The 18,895-nt window shown below is 42.7% G+C and overlaps 1 pseudogene across 1 annotated transcript; it reads right to left on the bottom strand.

The window, feature by feature from the left end:
* Positions 1–2,991: 2,991 nt before the first annotated feature.
* On the bottom strand, positions 2,992–6,400 carry LOC149812887 (uncharacterized; annotated as a pseudogene). The gene is made up of 7 exons (XR_016428215.1): positions 6,279–6,400; positions 6,123–6,203; positions 5,867–6,043; positions 5,609–5,779; positions 4,794–5,003; positions 4,554–4,673; positions 2,992–3,620 (listed from the first exon to the last, which is right to left on the bottom strand). The product of XR_016428215.1 is annotated as an uncharacterized LOC149812887 (transcript).
* Positions 6,401–18,895: the final 12,495 nt, after the last annotated feature.

Genomic DNA, 18,895 nt, shown 5'->3' with positions numbered 1-18,895 from the left:
CAAATCAAAGCCTTCAGTGTAGGCATATCACTAGAAGAAAGTTTTCTAGATAGAGTGCAACAAATACAACAATGCAAATAGTGAAGCTGATATCTTTTCAGATATTGAGATATCCCTAGTTTTTTGTATGATTCTTATCCATAGTTATATCCATTTTCAGTTGTATTAGATAACACATCCACATTGGACCCATATTCTTTATGGGCATTTGTATCAGTCTCCATATCCATGAAAGGGTAACAAGTTAGACGGACCCGAAACCCATTTCTACAAGTTTCACTAGTCGTTGTTGGACTAGGGCTCATAAACTTCGAGTCCAATGTACAGAGGGTATACAAGCTCTGCTTGTTCTTGTGGTGAGCCGAACTGAGATTAAGCTGGTTCATTTTAGAAAAAATAAAAAGTACATTTTTCAAAAGTGAAATAATGGAACTTAGACTCAATTAAACCTAGCGAGTTAAGCTCAAACTGGTTCATTTACAAAATAAATACATGGACTCAAGGCTATAAGCAATAGGATTTGAAATCTGAACTTATTGCTTGTAGTCTCGTGACTTGGATTATTATTATTTTTTATTTATAACCTGAAGAAACCGCACCCGGCACAAAGACCTGGTCGTGCTGGCTCAGCCTGCCAAAACTACAGTCATCGTGCCGGCAGCGTAAAACTCCGAGGCTAGGACACCTGCCCCCGAGGCCTATGCTACGCGTTGGCTTGCACAGAGGGGCGACCCCTATGAGAATCAAACCTTGACTGCCCGTCTAGCAGCGAAGGCCCCATCCCGCTATGCCAACCCCACCTTGGGGCTGGCTTTGACCATCTACATTTTATGATGCAAAATACATTTAATACTACTTAACAAGCCTATATAAGCTAAGCCGAGCCAAAATATTCGCTGGTCATGTTTGGCTTGCCAAGCCATGGCAATGGATCAAGGGAAAATGGAGCTCCGCCCCGCCTCGCCCTGTTTGGATGAGGATGGAGGACATGAAACGGGGATGGAGGCTAGGATAGAGGTTAAAATCAAGACCTGTGTGAGGATGAAGGCGGAGATGGAGGGCAGGATTTTGAGACGGAGCAGGGGTAGAGACCTTGTCCCCCGCCCCCGCCCCGCCCTGGTCCACTGCCATCCCTAACATGAACAGGTATTATTATATAATTTTCAATAAACTTAATAGTTCTTAATGATACTTCTAACAACATATATTTTTGCATATCAAAATACATTTTTTGATCAATTAAGTGATTAGAAAACCTGTAAATTCTTATAATGTACTCGTATCAAGTCTAGGTTTGTGCCCGTGTCTTTGTGACATATACATGTGTTAGGGTACGACTCACGACCAAGTTGTGGTTCGGCTGCTTTTCCAACTGTTTTAGTTAAAGAAGTTAGGTGTTTGGCTTGCCAAACATTGATTGATTTGCTGTCAAACTTCTACGTGCACTGCATCAATTCGTCTGCTGATAACTTTTGCTGGGTCAAGTTTTGACTTGCCCATTGTGGGCTGAACCTTGGGCTTTGAAAACTAGGTGAGCTGACTTGGACCCATAGCGGTATAGACAAGTGGGATGTGGTTGAACCAAGAGCCAATTGTTTTGGGGTCCTTACATTTGCCATTGACTTGAACAAGTTGGTCAAACCCACCAAACCTAGCCTATCTAGTTGCAACCAAGCTTAGGTCAATCTGAGGTTCCAGCTGGTTCATATGGTTATCCCAAAGAGAAGCTAAAAGGGTCCACAAGCCAGAAAACAAGCCTACTTTTGGACATTGGTCTTCTTGTGTTTATGTTGTGTTTGGATACATGGAATTAGAATCCAGTTCCATCATAAGTGTCTTTTATTCTATTTTGGTTGGAAGAATTTTAATGGAATTGGATTGATCTGGTGGATTAATGACCAGATTACATATAAAAAGTATTCATTAGCTCATTGGATATGGATTCTATATATTCTCTGAATCCGATTAGGTCCAATGCAGTAATTCCAAGATGTGAATTGAGTCTGACCCATTTACGTCCTCAAATTCTATCCCATTCCATGAATCTTTTTACTAAGAATCAACATTCTGATTGTGTTTTTTTTTTTTAACAAAAAAATGACTTTTCTAAGCCTTGAATATTTATGAAAATAGAATTCTAAAAAATAATATATATATAGATAACAAAAACAAAAAATAATCGTCCTGTCCTTGTAAACTTGCATGATTTAAAAAATGCTTCACAATTTGCAAAAATTCTCTCCATGCCCAAAATTTTGATTCTCAACTTTTTTTAGAACATTTTTACTCTTCACACAAGGAATACTTGTGTGCACCTACTTGCAACTATAGTGACAAATATCGGAAGATTTATGAAAATTTCATGATAATATCGCAAAAAATGCCTAAAAGTTGAAAACGGCAATTTCTCACAAGATTTTCAAAATATCATGAGATTTATGAAAAAATATAAATACCATGATTTAATCAAGATATTTATGTTTTAAATGGCTATTTATCGTGAAAAAACCATGCATTTTTATTTTTAAATATTTTTATTAATATTTTCTTATAAAAACATTTTTTATATTTTTTAATTAATTTGTTATTGCCAAGATTTTGCCAAAAAATGCAAGATTTATGATTTTTTTTTAATTTCTCACGAGTTTTTGAAAAACAAGATTTTGCCGATAAAAACATTTGTCACTATGCTTGCAATATCACAATAACAAAGAGTTTCACATAAACCATATATTTTGAAAAGTCATTTCAATCGGTTGAACCCAACTAACATTATTATATCCAGTTGAGAGAGAGAGAGAGAGAGAGAGAGAGCTAGAGTTCTTGCACTTAAAAAAAAAAAAAGGGTAAAATCATACACCAATATTTTTAGGTATACACACCCATCTTACTAACAAAAAAGCAGCATTAGCATCAACAATGAAAGCTCGCGGACCCAAAAAAAGGACAAAACATGAAAGCCTAGAGGGAAATATAAACTTTGCAGTTATCTCAATAATGATGATTACAATGCGATCAAGATCGCATGTTCTGATAATCATACATAGGATCTCCATAATTCACAGGCTTAATCTCCACTGTTTTTCTCCTCCCTCCCTCTTCTTGGACTGCTCCAAACATGATCTCCTCATTCGACTCGCAGCTTGCTTTATAGAAAGTCTGGGCCACCGACGAGTAATGCTGCAGAAGATGGACTCTGTCATGGTGCTGCTGCTGCTTATGTTGCTGTTCAGGCTCCCAATTGTTGTAATAAGGCCGGTAACGGCCGTTTCGGAGATAGTGAGTCTTATCAATTTCCTTCAACATGAAAGGATAGCTCTTCCTCGGAGTGGGTGTTCTTGTGTCCAGAGAAGGCGGTTCATCGCCCTCCGGGACGACAAAGCTCTCCTGCAAAGGCGAAACACTAGATCGTCTATGCTGGTGCTGTTGGTACTGGTGACTGTTGTGCTCACCCTGTGGCTTCTTTCTAAAATTTGAACACAATCCTCCAATGATTTCTATTACTGAGGAAACATGGAGAAAAAACTTCCAAAATGAAACCCACCCCACATCCAGCTTCTCTGGTTCTCTGTCTACTACGACCAACGATGGCCCCATTGATGATTTTAATGGTGAATTAGAAGAGAAGTTGATCTTTGCTGAATTGGCAGTATCCTGCATTTCAAACAGTACTTACACCATAATACAGATGCATAACAGGCTATGTCACATGGATATGGATGGAGGAGCAGGACATGATGCAGATACGCTTAGTAAGATGAGATAATTTTCAAAAATTAGGATATGAGAACATGGCTGTACACTCACATAGATGTATGTGTGTGAAACAACAATTTTAAATCACTATATTCAGGAACATCAAATAATGAAAATAAGTTGAAACTGAAACGTAATGTAATTGGTGACAAATTTTAAAAGAAAATTAACTCAAGTAAATACGAAGTAAATAAGAACATAAAAGAAAATAGATAAAGTTAATGAGACAATGTTGACTGTGCATGAAACAGGTTTAACTATGTCGATGAAGTGTTGTATCATATCCGTGAAGTGCCCGAGTGTCGTGCTGTGTTGATACGGTATACACATGCTAAGTGAAATGTCGGTGTGACATAGTCAACAAGTTATGTTTCACATAGGAACCTAACTTAGCTTGTGTGGCAAGCTTCTGTAAGCTTTCGATGAGATCCTTGATAATGTTATAGAAATCTGTTTAGAGACCAAACAATTATCCAATGGTTACATTTAGCGAGATTCTTGGATGGCATACCATTGAATTATCTTAAATACTAATTATCAGTGTTTTACATTTTCTATGCGCATGAATGATGATATTCTGTTTAGTAAACTTCCAAAGTAGGGAAAGAAAGATGAGCACTTATCCTACAGTCTCTGTCACAAGGACACGGGGCATGCCATTTTTGTGTAATATTCAATTAGAATAGTGCATAGGAGGACACAGCATGGGGCATGTTGAAGTATCCCTATGGCATAGCCTACAGTTGATACCCCATAGCATTCATTAATGTCTAAAGCAAACATATGCAGAGGGAAATGGTTATGGAGAGTTGGAACAGGGGAACTCACTTTCTGTGGTGAAACTATTGTTCCAACTCTCCTTTGCAGCAGAGCCAGCATGTAACCGAAAAATCCAGCTCCAAGAAACACAGCAATCCCTGCAGCAGCTATTCAAAACTTCCTTGTATTCAAACCTCAATTGAGAGCCAACTAATAGTGAGAGTATAAAGCAAGATAAAACAAGCATCGGAAAAACTGTTTTACTGATTGTGTTTTACCCGACAAAAACTGCTTTTCATACTGATATGTGCAGTCATCAAAGTGGAGCTGGATCTCTCTAATGGCCTGCTTCCCACGGTCTACAAGAAGCAAAGAGCAACTACTTCCAATGTATACCACCTCAAAATCATTTGAAAACTTTGCATCCTCACTTGGCCCATCAACATGATCACCTCTGCTCCATTTTCCTCCGGCTATTGTTGAAACTCCTACAAAAATTAAGAATAACCACTGCTGTAGCTTCTAACACTCAGAATGAAACAAACAATACCATCAATGATTTCACAAGCAATGACATCACTTCTCATTTTAACACACGTCCCTGGTTCTTCAGATCATTCAGAGACACTAGCTAATGCTCCTAACAGAACAGCAATGTGGATAAAACTAAAGAATTCAGTAACACAAAAGGCAAGAGCAGGAATCTTTGTTTCTGTTTCAGAAAAGAATGAGATTAAAGCCGCAAGATGATATTGAATAATTGTTTCATTTCACTTTCTATCAGAATTTAACAAAATCTATGTTGGGTGGGAGTACAGTCACTATTTGTCTCATGCATTATTAAAATTACTAAAGCTTATGAAATGCACCACACAAACACACACATAAAAAGTTTATTAAGTAGCCAGCAGAAAAGCCTAGTGCCATTCTTTTCTATCCGTTCATCTGGATGAAAAATGTCAAGTTAACTAAGCTGTCTATAGGAATGCAAAAGAAGTGATAACCCAACTCAGCATTCATGCAAACTTTGAAAGAATTGAGAACCCCCAGGTTTTTCAGGGTTTAGGGTCTAAGCAAGATCCATATGACTTACCAGATTCACTGATCTTCCTTATGGCCATGTTCATACTATCAGCAACATAAATATTCCCCTTATCATCCACTGTGAATGATTTTGGGTGGTTCATTCTTGCTTCCCTTGCCTTCCCATCCACATGTCCAGAGTACCCTTCTGTTGAACCGGCTACCAACTTAGCTCTGCTATCTGCATTCCTCCCATGAATCGAAATAAGAGAACAAAACCATGTAGCTTCGGACACATATAAGAGGAAACAGATAAAAAGACTCGTACATCTAGATAAAGGCATTGAGATCTTGTACAGGTTGCTGTTGAGAGAGTCCAAAACCAGAAACTCCCCATTCTGGGAAATCTGAGCAGAGTATGGCGCAATTCCAAGTTTGCTCCCATCAAAAACAGATTGAACAGTGTATCCACTCTCAAATTGCATCATGGGTCTCCCTGAAATAGCTGCACAATAAGAAGAAGAAAACCATTTAGGCCAACAGTCACGAATAGGAAGAAAAATATGAGATTTTTTAGACTGTACCAGTCATTGTAGTAGCAGATACTGATCTGAACCATTTCAGAAGAGAGGAAAATGCACTGGAAAAGATGCCAGCAACAATACCTGCAATAAAAATTGGGCCTTTACAATGCTAGGAGACAAAAGAAGAAAAAAATAAAGAGTTTGATGGGTTCAGACCTGGAGGTGCAGCTGAAACTGTGGAAGCTGTTCCCATGAAGAGTATGATGAAGAAGATAGCAAGTGGGCGTTCTTTTCTTCTCATTTTGTGAAAAGGTCTCACCTTTAGATCAAAACCCAGAACCAGAAAGATAATATCTGAACACATAAGTTGAACCTAAATTCACACTGTAATTGAACTCCCCAACATAGCAAACCACCACCATCTTTTTATTCTTCTTAATGAAGAGGCCATGTTAAAAGGGGAATGGAAGAGACCAAATGGGCACACGGGCAGTGAGGGACAGGCAGAAAGTGAAGAGAAAAAAGGAAAGCAGAGAAAGGGTTGGGGTCCGGGGATGAACCTTGTGGTTTATGTTTAATGTTATTTAATGTGATTTTTAATTCGGGTTTGCAGATCCGTATTTTGTTGCCAATTTTTGTCATGTGACTAATCAGCTTCTTTAAGATCAACAAGCAGGCAATTACCTAAAAAAACAGGTTTTTTCTGTAGATGTTTCACATTTTTCAAGAAATGTACCTGCCGCTTTTGGCCCCATAATGAAATGTTAAAAAAATTTAAAATTCCTTTTTTTTTCATCTTTATTTGTTTTTGGGGGTAGGAAGCAGTGTTGTGAGGGGAGTACGCCTCAATACCTCAAGCGTACGCCGTGAAGCGTTTCAGGCTTGAAACACACACTTCACTCATGTGAAGCGCACGCCTTTAGTTGAAACGTACATCGCTTTTAAGGCGTACACATCAGGTTGGTGCTAGTTATTTGATGATCATTCTGCTATTTATCGAAAAAAAAAAACAGAGAAAAGGGAGGGATGGGGGTGTATCACAAAGAAAGAAAGAAAAGCAAGAGAAGAAATGTGGGTTTACCAGTCATGGCCAAGAACAAAGAGAGCCCAGAACATGGTGCCCTGAGCAGCCCAATAAAGGGGCCAGACCAACCAATTGTTGAGGTATGCTGCAGCTGCCGCCAAACCGAAGACAACGACGACGTAGCTCATAGACCTCCATGGATCCTTCAACCAGCAGTGCTTGGGAATGGCAGCACGGATCTCGCCCAACGTGAACGGTGGAGGCGCGGCGGGGTTGAAAGAGGAGGCCTTCTACCCTTCAGGAACAAAAGAAACTTTCAAAGGAGCACTCACCTTCAATCCCCAATCTCTGCATTTAGGAGAGACACCATTCAAAAAAATAGAGGCTTCTTTCCCCTTCAAATGGAACCCCAACTTGGGGAGGGCACCACCATAGGCTAATGGCTTCCTGAATGGTGCATCGTTTCGTTTTCCTCTCTTGTAAAGAAAGCAAGCGCTGTCTTTGCAACCCTGGCTCTGGATGATCTTATAGTTAGTTGTACGACTGACGTGTGATGGGAGAAAACACTGCTTTAAGTTTAAAACACACGAGACTTTTGACCCTCACGGATCACTGTCCTGCAATTTTACACGAGATTCACACGCCCCTGACTGTCGGAATCAATCCATGGGCCACCATTGCAAGACCTGTCCGTAGCTTGACAGGACCCGACTCACTTGCGAGTCTTGGTTAATTTGGTGACACAAATTATGGCGATTGGTCGGCGAGAACCAGACTCGTTCAGCATATGACAAGCATAAGAGAGAGAGGTTGGTGCAATATATTCATCCTAAATGACCAAATCTAATGGGTCAAATGCCCGACCCGTTCACAGGCATTGGTTGGACCATGGCATTGCTCCACCAACTTTGGCTCAGGAAGAAATGGGGTGGTCTGGGATGTGTATGGACCGAGTTGGAGCTCCTAACTGTGTTGATAATTGATCGAGTTGTGCTCCAGCTTCGAGTCTCTTTCCTAATCTTTAGCTAGGTACAAAATGTTTTACAAAATAAAAAGATCGTATTTCTGGCTTTCTTCAAGTTATACCCACAAGCGAGCACAACTTTGAGGTGCCCACAAGGGCTTCCCTCATCTGGTTGGAGAGACTTAAAACAGTTGTTACAGAACGAACAAAACCAATGCTCGGTTCTGTTCTTTTTGTTCATTTTGTTCAACCCTGGACAAGCCATCAAACATACCCTAATTGATCTTGTGAGGACACAATTTATTTTATACTGTGGTTTATTAGTAGTTTTTATTTACAATTTTTATTATTTTATTAATATTATATATTTTATTATTTTGATCATGAAGCTTACGCTTCAATGCCTCGAGGCTTACGCCTCGCTTCATAACAGGCTCAACGCCTCGCTTCGCCTCATCGCATTTAACAACCTTGGTATGAAAAGAGGTTACACCATAGGTAGCAAAACTCCCTTTAAATCCTATCTTTTCAATACAATTTGGAAAACAATAAGAATGACAGTCTTTTAAAAAAAATGGCAAAAAAGCCTTTTATTTTTCGAGAAAAACTTTTAAAACAAAGAAATTTGTATGTATATAAAATACATTCTAGAATTGGGATAAGGCTTGACGATGATCATCATCAATGATGGCATTCCAAAAACACTCAATCATAGATCCAATTGAATCGATTCTTGGATTCAGCACAGTGAATCTTGGACATGAATCTCATAGTTTTTATACCTTAACTTCATTTTCAAGAAAAAATTTCATATATATGTATGTTTTTCTGACCCCATCTCATAAAACTAGAAAGGAATAAAATCTACAATAAACGATCATAATGTTCTAAAATGGAGCATTTTTGAAAAACCTACCAATTTGCCAAGATCTTCCTCATGTCCAAAATTTCAATTCTTAACTTTTTAGGATAATTTTACCTTTTACACAAGCGAACATGTTAATGTTCGCATGAAAGATATGTACGTCGTCCAAAGGTCACAACATCTCAATAACAAGGAGATTCACGTAAAAATTTTGTGTATTTGATAAAATTTGCATTAGTAATTATGCAAATATGGCTAACTTGAATCTCAATACAAAAGATTTGCATTAGTAATTATGCAAATATGGCTAACTTGAATCTCAATACAAAAGATTTGCATTTGAAATGCATGGATCTTCTGAGATTCGCAAGCCTGGCGTAAACCTTCTAAAATTTAAAAGTTTGATTTTGACATGTTTACTCTATATATTTGTGAAGGTCTTGACTTTTGAGTAGACGACATGCACCTTCTTTAACTAAAAAGCTTACATCTACAAATGGGTGGCGAGACATTTACAAATATTATATGTAGACCTCTTGTTAATGCAACACAAATCTATTTAATATGTGAATGTCTTAGCTAACCTGCAAGTTTGACTAGAAGAAGCAGAAGACTGAGCCACTTACAACGACAATGAAGAGATAGAAAGGGACATGATAGACACTGTAAAGGTGGAATGTAATGTCTGAAAAAAAAAATCGAGTCTGACACGTGTCGAACACGCGCCAGGCACGTGTCAGACACGTGTCTTGGTCGGCTGACGATTCTGGATCCGAGCCGGACCCGGATCCGAGCCCAGCCCGGATCCGGATTCTCAAATTTTTGAGAAGCTGGTACACCCCCCTTTTTAAAAGGGTTAGGGTGCCTCGAGCGAGGGCATTTGCCTTCGCTCGATTCTCTCTCCTCTCCCTCTCTCTCGTTCTCGGCTCAGCTTCGGCGACCCGCCGACTGTCGACCGCTCGATCGGCCATCCGACAGCCACCTTGGTGGTGGTCAGCTACCCTCCTCCGTGCTAGTGTCAACCGCTGTCTTCTTTTTCTTCTCTGGTGACTCGTCGTCGGACCCTGTTGTTGTCCGTTCGTCGGCAGGGGGCTTGGCCCCCTGCCATCGTCGGTGTGTCAGGGGGGAGGCTTGCCCCCCTGTCACCGACGATGGGTCGGCAGGGGGTTTAGCCCGTCGTCGTCGGCGATTTCGTCGGCAAGGGGCTTGGCCCCTGCTGTCGTCGGTTTGTCGGCAGGGGGCCTGGCCCTCTGCCTTTGTTTGTGTGTCGGCAGGGGGCTTCCCTTTTTCCCTGTCGCCTCTGTGTGCCGGTAGGGGAAGGAGCCCCCTGTCATTGCTTCGATTTGCCAGCAGGGGGCTTCACCCCCTGTCGCTGTTTGGTTTGTTGGCAGAGGGCTTGGCCCCCTGTCACCGTGGGTTTGCCGACAGGGGGCTTGGCCCCCTGTCACCATCGGTTTGCCGACAGGGGACTTGGCCCCTTGTCGTCGTTCTGTTTGCCGACAGGAGGCGGAGCCTCCTGTCGCTTTTGTTTGCCGGCAAGGGGCGAAGCCCCCTGTCGTTGTTCTGCTTGTCGACAGGGGGCTTCACCCCCTATCACTGTTTTATTTACCGACAAGGGGCTTCACCCCCTGTCACTGCTTTGGTTGTCGGCAGGGGGCAAGGCCCCCTGCCGTCTTTTCTGTTTGCCGGCAGGGGGCAGGGCCCCCTGTCGTCTTTTCTGTCTGCCGGCAGGGGGCTCCGCCCCCTGTCGCCCCTGTTTGTCGGCAAGAGGCTCAACCCCTTGTCGCCGTTGGTGGCCGCCTGCCGCTCGGGTTGTTCGTCAGAGGCCTTGTCTGCCTATCTCTGCTTGGCGACCAGGCCCTTCTTTCGCTTTTGACTTATGCTAACCTCTTTAGCGTGTGCAAGTTGCACGACGGAGCGCCCACATGTCTAGTGGTCTGAGACCCTTCAAACTTACGCCCGTAGGCGTGCAGAAACCCGCGACTCCCCAAGGTAGGGGAAAGTTGCGTGAAAGGACTTTGAATGAACTAAACTGAACTAAAGAAAAGATAATTAAACAATATGTCTATATACGTATATGTACGTTCTTTTTAACTCAAGGATGCAGTTTCGCGATCCTTGTCCTGTTCATTTTTCAGTATTTTACTTACTGCTGCCGCCGCGCTATATGTGCTCAGGCTTTCTTTTCTGTCTTTAACTCAAGGACGCGGTTTCGTGATCCTTGTCCTGTTTACTTTTTAGCACTTTACTTACTGCTGCCGCCGCGCTATATGTGCCCATGCTTTCTTTTCTGTCTTTTAAACTCAATGACGCAGTTTCGCGATCCTTGTCCTATTTACTTTCCAGTACCTTACCTTTTGTCTTTTAAACTCAAGGACACGGTTTCACGATCCTTGTTCTGTTTACTTTACAACACTTTACTTTCAGTTGCCTCGCGCTTTATGCGCCTTGACTATTTATGTTTCCGCACCTTACTTATTGCTCTGTTTGCTTATGCTGACTCATTTCTTGCTTGTGTCATATAGACTTCAATTATGCTATTGTTCTGCCTTGCAGGTACCCTTAGAAATTGTTGTCAGCACTTGAGCTGCTTTGAGTATTTCTGGTGACTTGTGGCTATAAACTTAGCCGCATCTCTTGGCAGTGCTATGCAATGCTATGATGCGTAGCACAAAGTGAATGGGCCTCATGTTCTGATTTTGGATATCTCACTAAATGATAAAGATGCACCTTCATAGGCAAGATGCTCGAGTGGGTCGAATAGACCAGGGCATATAGAGCAAGGCGATGATGATGAATAACCCTTCATTGTGCTTGTTCGGGCTGGTTCATCAAGAGAGAGGATGAATGATACAAACCCTCCGGTGGACAGGCCATTCATGGCTATTTCGGGGAAAGATCCGGCTTCCCCAGTCATCAGATGTAGGAGAAATGGCGTTACCATAAGTATCCTAGGTGATAGTCACCCGACACTTCTACAGAAGTTGGATGCATCCGTGGGCCCTTTCTAGCCTTTGAGGACTTGCTCTCTCGACCACAGGTCGTTCTCTTAGGAGCAGACTCAGTCAGTCCTTCGGGGTATAATAAAATACATGGCATAATGAACCTCCGAAAGGATCTTGGTTGTTTCTATGTTTATACATTGTGCGTACCCATAATGTCCAAATAATAATCAGATCACAGTATGGCATGCTCACAGTTATTTATTCTTTTCTCGTACTGCTTGCTTTTACCTTACTATCTGTTTGTTGTTTGCGATAGTTGAAAGGTATGCATGATAAGCCTGGTTGTGATTGCTTACAGTTAGATTGATATCACTGTACCACTAGTTTGCTTGAGTCTATGATATATCGGTTAGCCTTGCTGTTCACTTGCTTAGATTGTATTTGTTTCTACTTTCTTCTGTTCAAGCATGCTTTAGATTAGTTTATTTTATTCCTTCTGCGCACCTACCAGTTTTCAGGACTGACCCCATTCTTTATGGGTGTAGGTGACAGGTAGCTCTTCTTACAGGCGGCGGTGCAGATGCTACGTGGTCAAAGCTTCGCCTCTCTCGTCGACACACTGGCTATTTGGTTTTGTACTTTTTTGTTGTTTTGGGGTGGGCACCCTTTTGCCTTGTATAAATTAAACCCTTTCTTTTAAGAGTACCTAGGGACGTTCTCTGGTGGACAATGATGAAGAAAGGTGTTTCTCTCAAGTACATTAGTATAATTAAAGATATGTATGAAGGGGTAGTAACCAATGTCCGCACTTGTGGAGGGGTGACAACCAATTTTCCGATAACGGTTGGGTTACATCAAGGATCTGCTTTAAGCCCTTTCCTATTTGCGATAGTGATGGATGAGCTTACGAGATCAATTCAAGAAAATGTACCGTGGTGTATGTTGTTTGCTGATGATATTGTTTTGATTGATGAGTCTAGAGCTGGGGTTAATGCTAAGTTAGAATTATGGAGACAGACATTGGAAGCTAGAGGTTTTAAGTTGAGTAAGAGTAAGACTGAATATATGGAATGTCGGTTTAGTAAGCAACGAAGTAGTGATGGGAGTGTAGTGAAGCTTGGTGAGCAAGAAATATCGGTGAATGATTATTTCAAATATTTGGGATCCATCATTCAAAAGTATGGAGAAATTGATGGAGATGTAAATCATAGGATAAACGTTGGGTGGATGAAATGGGAAAGTGCAACTGGAGTGCTGTGCGATCGTAGAATGCCATTGCGGTTGAAGGGAAAGTTTTATAGGACGACTATTAGACCCGCTTTACTATATGGTACGGAATGTTGGGCTGCCAAGAGACATCATATTCAAAAAATGAGTGTAGCTGAGATGCGGATGCTTAGATGGATGTGCGGAAATACAATAAAAGATAAGATTCGGAACGAGGAGATATGTAAGAAGGTAGGTGTTGCACCCATTGAAAATAAGATGCGAGAGAATCGTTTACGGTGGTTTGGATATATTCGGCGAAGGCCTAATGATGCTTCAGTTAGAAGGTTGGAGAAATGGGAAAATATATTAGTTAAAAGAGGTCGGGGTAGGCCTAGGAAGACTTGGATGGAGATGATAGGAAAGGATATGAATGCTTTGAACCTCACCGAGGACATGGCATTGGATAGAAATGATTGGAGGAAAAGGATTCATGTGGAAGACCCAAAATGAATTTCTTTTTTGGTTCATATCGCTGACCCCAATTGTTTTGGGATGAAGGCATAGTTGTAGTTGTAGTTTTATGAATGTACTTTTTCTATCTTCTGCTCACTATTTTGGTTTAGAAAATGAGCTTGTGTTTGCGCTGAGTCTTTTTGCTAACGTACTCAGAAGAATTGACTTGTGATTTTAAAATCCTTTGATATCTTTAAAAATCTTTGCTGCAAACTTTGTTTTTCGAAGGTATTTCTATGCAAACCTTTTTCTCTCAAGTCAAACTTCTGGGGCGTTACAACTTTTGGTATCAGAGCCAGGATGAGAACAGTTGAGCCTTGATCATCGAGCTTTCCACCGCACTGTAAGTAGATGCTTAATTTTTCCTTGTTTTGATAAAATTAATGCATTGCTTTTACCATGATCAGTACTTGTGTGTGATGGATCTGTCAGCTGGTCCGAGTGGCTACCACGACAGGGGTGGTCGTAGAATGCGTGCTCGTTCGGTAAGAGGTAGGGGCCTCTTTTTTGAAAGAGGAGGACGTAGGATGTCCTAGGAAGAGTGTTGGGCTAATCGCCCACACCCACCGACCTTTACAGATGAGACGGGTAGCCCACTACCCCCAGAATTTCAAGTACCTTTGGCAGCAACCTGGTCCTCGGTATATGTTCGAGTAGGAGGACATCTACCCTCGCAAGTCCAGGCAGATCGGCAAGCTACGCCGAAATTCTCTGATGGTAGTGGTCCCCTTCTAGTACCACTTGAGTGCGTCTTTTGGGGCGAGTTCGGACACACCTTATACTTTTGTCTCCTTAAAGAGGAGCACAATAGGGCAACTGCAGTCCAGGATTCTATTGAAGCCATCATCCCTGACCTTAATGTGCCAGATCTACCTTTGGCGGTCCTCGAACAACCTTGGCCCCCAGTGATCTCAAAGGGCCCTATGCTCCCAAATCCTGATGTTGATTTTTCAATCAACATTTCAGATTCGTCCACAAGCGGTTCGGTCTTACTGGACTACACACCTTCGACTCCGATGTATGATGTGGAGTTCCCTCAGATGAGCCACTCCCTTTTGTCCCTCGACGCAAGTTTAGGCGTACGGGGAATAAGAGGGAATATCTTCGACAGTTCGAACGTCCCTAGAAGGGAGTGTTTGTAAAATTTTGTTCAATTTTTTTGTAAGAGAGGCTGCAAACTCTCATTCAGATAAGTTTTTTCTTTTGGCTTGTATACCAGCATCGCTGGGATTTTGTATATGTAGTGACTTGAAGATCTATAAAATACCCTTTGTTTCTTAATTGTCTTGGTGTATTCTGACGTACCTTATGTTTATCTTTAAGGATGGCTCGATGACCAGACGAGGATTTGACCAAGGACATGCTCGAACACAGGGGATTCATTATGGATTCTCTGAACGCATTAGCCGAAGCAATCCGGAATCAGGGGACTGCGCAGAGAAGTCAGGCTTCTGAGCAGGGGGTCTCCTTTAAGAAATTCCTAAAATTGGATCCTCCGGTTTTTTCTAGTGGAGTAGACCTGGATGCGGCAGAATATTGGATCAGTGAAGTTGAGCGAGTCTTTGACGTCCTCAGAGTTCCTGAGGAGAAAAAAACTTTATTTGGGTCCTTTCGTTTAAAGGACGATGCTCGTATTTGGTGGGATACCACATGGAAGATTCGATTCTCGAGCATTGGCACGGTGCCTTGGGAAACTTTTAAAAAGGCGTTCCTTGACAATTATTTTCCCCCTCATGCAAGAGAGAAAAAGAAGATCAAGTTTTTGGATCTGTGTCAGGGCGGCTTGACTTTGAATGAATATGCGACAAAGTTTCAGCAATTGGAGAGGCATTGCGCCAACCTCTTCGAGGATGAGCGTGAGCGGGCGAGAAAATTTATTAGAGGCCTGAAGGAAGGACTCAAGCACCGAGTCCTTACTAGCATGCCTGCAACCTTAGCAGCAGCTGTCGAAACAACTACCTTCCTCAATGATGATTGGGAGCGTTTCAAGGGCATCCAGACCCGGAAGCTACCTCCGACAGGTGGCTATTGGAGGAGGATACAACCGCATGGTCAGGCCAAGCAACCGTTGTTGCCAGTCAAAATCGAAGAAGATAAGCAGCCGGTTCTGCCTGTGAAGATTGAAGGAGTGAAACTGTCAAATCCTCCAGCAAAAAGGCAGCGGAACCAGTACCGTCCGCCACGACGACCTCCTAGTGGAGCTTGCGGTAAGTGCAGGAGATTTCATGTGGGCCAACCTTGTCCCCGCGAGACAGGCAGTTGTTTATATTGTGGCAAGATGAGCCATTACATCCGCGATCGTCGCAAGAAGGCGATAGACGAATTTAGGCAGGCCAGTGGTGCGTCCCAGCCTCCCCTGCAGCTGCAGGCACCGCCGCTGACTTAGCCAGAGCAACTGCAGACCAGTCTACACAGCTACGACCGAGCAGTTGACTAAAGGAGATCTCGTGCAAGGTACAATTTTAGTTGCAGATCGTGCAACTTTTGTTCTTTTCGATTGTGGAGCCACTCACATGTTTATTTCTGCAAGTTTTGCTGCACAATTGAAATTGCCTGTATCTCGATTAGACTCTGCTTTAGATGTTTATAATCCGATTGGGAAGAATACAGTTTGCATCACCTACTTGCCAGAACTAGACGTAGTCGTGACTGAGCGACACATGCCAGCCTGTGCTATTTTGCTCGAGATGTCTGAATTCAATGTTGTCTTGGGCATGGATTGGTTGCACAAATACCATGCCAAAGTCTTATGCCGTGAGGGTAGAATTGTTTTGTCTCCTCCGGGTTCTTTGAAGGTGAAATTTCGGATTCCACGGTCGGTGTCGGAGACCAAGATAATTTCAGCATTGAAAGCGCAGAGCTTCTTACGAAAGGGATGTTCTGCTTTTCTTGTGAATTTTATTCAGTCGGTTGAGGCACCTGTCTCCCTTGGCGAGTTGGATATTGTACGTGATTACCCTGACATTTTCCCCCAAAAGTTGCCTGGTCTTCCTTTGCCCCGAGAGGTGGAATTTTGTATTGACTTATTGCCTGGTACCGCACCCATTTCGAAGGCTCCTTATCGTATGGCGCCTGCAGAGCTTGAAAAACTCAAGAAGCAGCTTCAGGAGCTTATGATTCAGTGCTTCATTCGCCCTAGTGTGTCATCCTGAGGAGCCCCTATTTTTTTTATGAAAAAGAAGGACGAATCTTTGAGGTTGTGCATCGATTATCGAATGCTCAACCAGGTCACGATCAAGAATAAATATCTGTTACCGTGTATTGAGGATCTGTTCGATCAACTGCAGAAAGCTAGGGTCTTCTCCAAGATCGATTTTAGATCCGGGTATCATCAGCTCCAGATCAAGGAAGACGATGTTTCGAAAACAGCTTTTCGTACTCGGTACGGGCATTTTGAGTTCACTGTTATGCCTTTTGGACTCACTAATGCCCCAGCGACTTTTATGGACCTTATGAACCGAGTGTTCAGGCCTTTCTTAGACACTTTCGTGATCGTATTTATCGACGACATCCTGGTCTACTCGGAGAGTTGGGAGCATCACCGGGAGCATTTGAGCATTGTCTTGGAGACTTTGCGAAGGGAGCACTTGTTTGCTAAGTTCTCCAAATGCGAATTTTGGCTCGAGGAAGTGATGTTTCTAGGGCACGTCATCTCGAAGGAAGGGGTGTTCGTGGATTCTGCGAAGGTTGAGGCCGTGCTGAACTGGCAACAACCAAGAAATGTGCGTGACATTCGAAGCTTTTTTGGATTAGCTGGATACTACCGCCGATTTATCCAGGACTTCTCCAAGATTGCTCAACCTATGACCAAGCTGCTGAAGAAAGAGACCACATTTGTATGGGACGATAGTTGCGAGGCAAGCTTTCAGTCCTTGAAAGAGCGGCTTACCTCTGCTTCTATCTTGGCCTTGCCGTTTGGCCAGGAAGGATTCGTGATTTATACCGATGCCTCAGGCACGGGCCTGGGCGAGGTTCTTATGCAGAACGGTTGGGTGATAGCATATGCCTCTCGTCAGCTCAAACCACATGAAAAGAATTATCCTACTCATGATCTTGAGTTAGCCGCGGTAGTCTTTGCATTAAAGGTATGACGACATTACTTATATGGTGTGCAGTTCGAGGCTCTCACTGACCACCAGAGTCTCAAATACCTTTTTTCTCAAAAGGATCTAAATATGTGTCAGCGGCGATGGCTCGAGTTTCTTAAGGATTATGATTTCTAGCTTTCCTACCATCCAGGAAAGAAGAATGTTGTAGCAGACACCCTTAGCCGCAAATCCTCTGGGGTTTTGGTCAGCACGTTGGCTGCTGAGTGGAAAATGATCAAGGATTTTGTCTCGTGGAAACCTTTCTTTTCTTCAACAGACTCATTGCGTTTATCAAACCTCATAGTCTTTCCGGAGTTGTCTGCTTGGATTATTGTTGGACAGAGGATTGATCCACGCTACGAAGGGTTTAAGGCGAGTGCGGCTTAGGACGATTCCTCGTTCCATCTGAAGGAGGATGATAGTGTTTGGTTCAAAGATCGCCTTTGGGTCCCTAGTGACCTTGTTCTGAAGAAGGAAATTTTGACCGAAGCACATGGATCGAAGTATACCATCCATCTCGGGGGCACAAAAATGTTTAAGGATCTGCAGATGAATTTTTGGTGGAACGGCATGAAGCGTGAGGTAGCAGAGTTCGTGTCTAGATGTTTGACTTACCAACAGTTTAAGATCGAACACCAGCGACCGGGTGGAGTCATGCAGCAAATAGAGATCCCGCTATGGAAGTGGGAGGATATCGCTATGGACTTCATTGTCGAGTTGCCTCGAACGAAGAGAAAGCACGACGCGATATGGGTAATAGTTGATCAACTCACTAAATGAGTGCACTTTTTGCCCTTCTGTCTCGACCAGTCGCTCGACAGCCTTGCAGATATGTATATTCGGGAGATCGTTTGTCTGCACGGAGTGCCAATTTCTATTATATCCGACCGTGATCCAAGGTTCACTTCGAGATTTTGAGGGCAGCTCCAGCAAGCTTTGGGCACTAAACTAAAGTTTAGCACAACTTTTCACCCTCAAACTCATGGACAGTCGAAACGCACTATTCAGACCTTGGAAGATATGTTGCGTCCTTATATGATTGATTGTCATGGAGAGTGGGATTCTCACGTATGCTTGGCTGAATTTGCCTACAACAATAGCTACCACACGAGTATCAACATGGCTCCTTACGAAGCTTTGTATGGGAGGCCATGTCGAGCACCGGTTTATTGGGAGGAGGTAGGTGAGCGAAGGCTTGAGTCACCCATTATACTCCAGCACTATA

Source organism: Nuphar pumila, chromosome 16 (assembly GCF_984573655.1).
Source record: "Nuphar pumila chromosome 16, dmNupPumi1.hap1.1, whole genome shotgun sequence".
Classification (NCBI taxonomy): Eukaryota; Viridiplantae; Streptophyta; class Magnoliopsida; order Nymphaeales; family Nymphaeaceae; genus Nuphar; species Nuphar pumila.
Note: the sequence above shows the minus strand (reverse complement) of the source record. Positions and strands in the feature narration are given on the sequence as shown.